Below are 6000 nucleotides of genomic sequence, written 5' to 3'. Positions count from 1 at the left end.
ATATTTTGAGAGAAAGGTTTTTTTTTTTTATTTAATTAAACAGAAAGGGTGATATGTTGCAGGATATTCCCTGTTCAATTACATTAGTGCAGAGGAGGTTTATGATTGGACAGAGAAAAGGGAGGCAGTGCTAAGAGATGCAGAGAGAGACACAGACAGAGACAGAGAGAAGAGAGGAGGGAGAAGAACCATGGCTGTAGATATATACCCTCATGGTTGTTACCAGCCACAAGTAGCTATGATTTCACAAGGTTAGAAATATTGGGATAAAGCTTTTATCATTATCAATTGGCTCTGAAATTATTGTACTGACATCTTATAAATTGTGATATTATTGATACATAAATCTGATTAGTTAATTAAGCTTTAAAAGTCATGATTCTACCAGGTAATTAGGTGTTGAGATGGCTGACTGCCGGGTGTGTGGGGAGTTGCATGGTAGAGATAACAACTCCAGGGGGTGCTAGGAAGATGGCCTGGCATGAGTCTTGTGGTCTGGCATGGCCGGAGAGTTTGTGTGTGGCAGGAGTGTGGGAGTGTGGTCTGACCCCATGGAGAGTTGGCAGGTTCATTTTTTAATATTTCCCACAATACAGCCCCAGCAGAAATCTGAGAACAAATTAAATATTATCTGAATATATAGGAAGCACAGAAACATAGCTTCCAAAACTTAAACAAATTGTAGAGACAACTGACTATAACTTTAACTTTTTTCAAATCCTTATTTTTAATGATGGTTCTTAAATGCTTTAATCTCCCTTGTAGCCCACCACCATCCACCAGAATAGAAGAAAAGATACAGGGGAAGTGAACCTGTTTAAAAAGGTTCTTTGGAGCAGCTCCTATCTGTATTATCTGGAAATCAGCAGTTCGGTTCATAGGTCAGCAGGCAGCAGCAGCTCTATCCACTTGCAAACACTTCATGGATACACCATCGGTCCAGTTAGATAGAGTTGGGTTAGCAATAGCAGTGACAGGACCTAGCAGAGACAGCCAGGCCTCAGCCTTGGCTTGAGTCAGCAGGAGGCACCAACAGGAACACCAGGAGAAGTTCTTGGCTGTGTGTCTCTGAGGGAAGTGAAGATGTGTGAAGACACGAGACCCACAAGCATTGCATAGCTAGCTGTACCAGAAAGCCAAGCTCTCTCCGTCACTCCGTGGAGTCCTATTTATATTCTCCAAATATCACATGTCCTCCACATGCCTTGCCTCAGAACATGCATCCAATCAGCCCTAGTCCAAGGAAGTGACAACAAACTGCAGTGAGGGTTTTTTTGGTACATCTTGACAAATGCAACTCAACTACACAATGTAAGGCAGACCAACACATTTATGTTGTAAGCAAAGAATCCTTCATCACGTGTCCTTTCACGTGCTTGCTTTAGCAGAACATCCTCTCTCCTATGTCTGCTTCAGCAAAAAGTCCTTTCAGAGTTGGCCTTAACCTTTCACACCCATGTCCACTTTAACAAAACGTTTCTTCACATATTTGTCCCAGCAAAACACTATCCAACCAAAAGGTTTCCAAAGAACCCTTAAGTTTCCACTTCAGCTGACAACCTGAACAGTCCCATATTCCTCAAAACGTCAGAGCATCTGTCTTAAGCCTTCTAGCCCAGTACCATCTGACAGACTTTGAATGAAGCAGGAACTATAAAGGGTAAAGGGCCAGCATGCTCTGTGCTGTCAGAGCTAAACTGTCAACTAGCCCAAATTGTGTGTCCTTTCCTAGATAGTATTTTTTTTGTCTGTAGATGAATAGGGCAATTTTTGTCCAGTGGCTATCTTGCCATAACTGGAACAACTCCATTTGGAGGTTTTGATCCTCAATTTCTTCTTTGAACCATGAAGGCAGTACTGTCAGGAACAGACATGTATTTAGTCAAGCTATCTTTAATAATGAATTAATATTAAATGCCATATTCTGTGGATTTCTGATGTTTTTGAAGACTATCTATATAAAGTGTATGTGACCTGTTAAACCTTCACTTTTAGCTATTTCTATTTGAATAATACTGAAAATCTTTTAATATCATTTGATCAGAATCTAATGTAACCATGAGTTTACTATCTGGTCCTTAACTTGTATTACTTAATCATCCTAAACAGTTTGTAATAGTAGCTATTAGAAAGACTGGGTCTAAGCCTTGTATTCTTAAGTGAGTTTCATAGACACAATGTCTATCTAAGATTAACAATATTAATTTCAAATTTTGTATCAATATATAAAGTTTATACCAATGAAAAATCTTTATCAATATATGATCTTTGTACCAATGTAAGAAATTATAACTTGAATTTTGTATCAATTATAAAGATTTCCATCAAGGTGAGATTATGGCCATATAATGCTTCGCTTAAAAATTGATTTAGGCCAGGCAGTGGTGGCGCACACCTTTAATCCCAGCACTTGGGAGGCAGAGGTAGGTGGATTTCTGAGTTTGAGGCCAGCCTGGTCTACACAGTGAGTTCCAGGACAGCCAGAGCTATACAGAGAACCCCTGTCTCGAAAAACAAAATTAATTTAGTAATCCATTTCCTTCTATTAGTAATCTATTTCCTTCCTGTTCAAAATTATGAGCATTACAAATCATCCATTAAAATGACAACCTAACTATAATTTATAAAATAACCATAACTGGACACTCAAACCCAATTGGGCTGACAATTCTCCATGGCTTCTTCTTGCTGAATATGGATGATGAAAATTGTTTAAAGGGGTGGGGAGGAATAGGATGATTAGAAAATTTGGTTAGACTTAAGAGAGCTAGCCTTAGAATCTGTTATCCCAGTCTCTGTGTGTTTAGAAGGCTCAGGGTTTGACTGAAGTTCTGATTGGATCCATCTGAAAGGTTGGATGAACTAAATTCACCAGGAATCAGCAGCAATCCCTGAAGCTGTTCTGGAAGCAAGTCTCTGGACAGCATCAGGATGCAGGGAGCTGGAACAGTAGGTCACTTCAGTGTCCCTGAGGATAAATCTTGCCAGAGCTGTACATTTTGCAATATATTAATCTTACAACCAAAATTTTAGAACCATAAAGATATTCATTTGGCTTGTGCAAGGTAGGCAAATCAGTTAAGTGAAGGATGGCATGATGAATCGTAAGGATTCCACAACAAGCAAGATTTATTGTCCAATTTTAGCTGAAGTTTTAGCTAGAGACATTTTTATGTCTAAGCCAGTTAGGCTGTTCCCATGTGGAGGAATCAGCAAATCAAGTTACCTGTCCTGTTTGATTTTCTTGAATTTTTCTTTTCTGTAGCCAAGACCTTCAGGGGGTCTACCCATATCATATCTGATCCATATCACTCTGGAATGGGTCCAAAGCCTTTTTTTTTCCTTTCCTGTCAACACAAATACACAGCCTTTTCCCCAAAATAGAATGTTCTTGGTCCAGTAACCAGGAACCATTAAAGGTATTGAATGAATTAAATTAATAGCTTGACCACTCTCCCAGAGGATTTCTAATATCATAGATACCACCAGACTTAAAATCATCTTCATTTTGATAATTAAAACAACTTAAAGCCATAAAGTAATCTAAACAAATATTGTTCTCTGTGGAGGTAGTGCTCCTCTACTATCTCCTGTTTTGTTCTTACACAATTAATTTTTAATAGTGAGATCAAGACCTACGTTTCTATTGCCTGAGATAAGTATCCCCTGTATACTCTGTATCCCCTGCTCTGTATCCTCTGCTTTTTAAGAGCAAAAGCCTCAACTATTTATTCATCTATGTATACTTAAATCCCCCCTTCTACTTACTGTATAAGCCTATTTTAGGCTATTAATTTTGTCATAAGAGGCTGAACAATTCCAGAATTCCCATGTAGACCACATTCAAAGAATTTGAGTAATTTGCTTGGCATAGACCTTTTAAATTTTTTCTTTAAAGCATTTTTCTCCTTTCTATGGATATTAATATCTGTGGATACATAATTATATCTCCGTTCTCTTTACATAACTCGAATTAATGTCTTCTCTTATATATTTAACTTTAATTAAATTCCCTTTTATATTTCTGTATGAGTCTATTCTTAGGCATTTAATTTATCATACCAGGTTAAGCAATCCCAGAAATCCCATGTAGAGCATGTTCAAAGATCCTGGCAGCTGCCCTGACATAGATGTTTTTAAATTTCCTTTAAAGCATTTTTTCTCATTCTTTCTATTCTCTCTATCTCTGGGACTTTGATTCTTACATTTGAGATAAAGGCCTGGATTTCTTTATTTCATGTATACTTAAAAACACTTAAGCAATTACCATTATACTCCCTTCCATCCTTAAAAACAATTATATCAAATTTTATTTGTCTTCTTCCTTCGATTATTTGCTTGTAGGAAATAGGCAGTCTCTACCATCTGACTCTTTCTCTGCCTCCGAGCAGCCTGTCTCTGTAATTTAAAGGGCAAAAAGATCAGTTTGACAACTAGATGTGCAATGGAGGAAATAAAAATTGAGATAGAAACATCAATATCTTCATCTAGGAAGGGGGATGAGAGACATCGGCCACATGTAAGGAAAGACAAAAAGATCAATACACTTAACCGACTGCAGTAACTGGCAGATCTCATAAAGTGAGCCAGGAATCAAACAGGACTTTAGAAGGTGAAATGATTTCAGCCACAAGCTCACACTCTAAACCACTGGCAGCTGAGGCCCTAACTAGAGTAAGGTTCAGGATCTTTATGCCCCAAACAAGTGCAGCAAAACCCAGTGAGGAAGCTCTCATCGCCTAAGGCAATTCAAGGGAGCAGAACTGAATGAGAGAAAGCTTTGGTTCTGCAGAGGAATGTGCGGACAACAGGATAGACAGCAGAGACACACTGTGCCAGTCACATCAAATAAAACACACATATAAACGCTTTTGAAGATTTACCACCTAAATTTTTAAATAGAACTGCCACATAATCCTGCAATCCTGCTTGTGAATACATATGTGAAAATAGCAGAATATTAATAACAAGCCTTTGTTTACTGTAACAATATTCACAATAACTAAGACATGGAAACAATCTGCATTTTTATGAATAACAAAATGTGATGTGGGGTGTGTGTGTGTGTGTGTGTGTGTGTACATGCATTTAATGTAATACCATTCAACTTTCAGAAAGAAGAAACATCCATCATTTGCCTCAAGATGCATGAGGCTGAAGGGCACAGGGGGACTGAAATAAGCAGGCACAGAAAGACGATTTTCATGAGCTCACATGTGGAATCTTTAAAACAAAAAGTCAAAGAGGTAGAACATATATTGGTGGTTCCTGAGCAGACAGTGAAGAACGAAGAAAGAAGGAGGAAAGGAGAGATGTCGGTCAACAGTTGTAAAGTTTTGGTTAGATTAAAAGGGGAATTTCTAGAAATCTAATATACATTTTGCTATCATTAATAATAGTGCATTGTATGTTTAAAAATTACAAGATCATATTTCAAATATTCTCACAATACACACAAAATATAAGCATGTGAGGTGATGGGTAGCATCTCTTAACATTCATTAACTCAGTTGACTCAACTATTAACTCTCCTCCTTAAGTGAGATATTCCATGTAATCAGGAAGTTCAAGGTCATCTGTAGTAATCTTAGCTCACGGTAGTGATTAAATCTCAGCTTATTCAGTAAAAAATAATTACTTCGTTCAAAGACCTTAGGCTGAGGAGCTTCTAACATCTCACACACATCACACAGTGATGACACCACATTTGTGCAACAGGAGACAATGCAGACCTGCTACACCCCTTCTACCACCATTGGCTGCTTCTGGTCACCTGACCCCCACTTAACAGCAGAGGAGTCTGAGGATTTTTTCAGGTATTTGGACAATATCGATGACCACCACTGTTCAAAATCACATGATGTTTGTTTGTTTGTTTGTTTGTTTTATGAGACAAGGTCTCACTCTATAACCCTGACTATCCTGGAACTCTCTGTGTAGACCAAACTGGCCTCAAACTCAGAGATCCTCCTGCCACTGCCACTGCCTCTGCCTCCTGAG

The sequence above is a fragment of the Arvicanthis niloticus genome, chromosome 20 (genome assembly GCF_011762505.2).
Source record: "Arvicanthis niloticus isolate mArvNil1 chromosome 20, mArvNil1.pat.X, whole genome shotgun sequence".
Lineage (NCBI taxonomy): Eukaryota > Metazoa > Chordata > Mammalia > Rodentia > Muridae > Arvicanthis > Arvicanthis niloticus.
Note: the sequence above shows the minus strand (reverse complement) of the source record.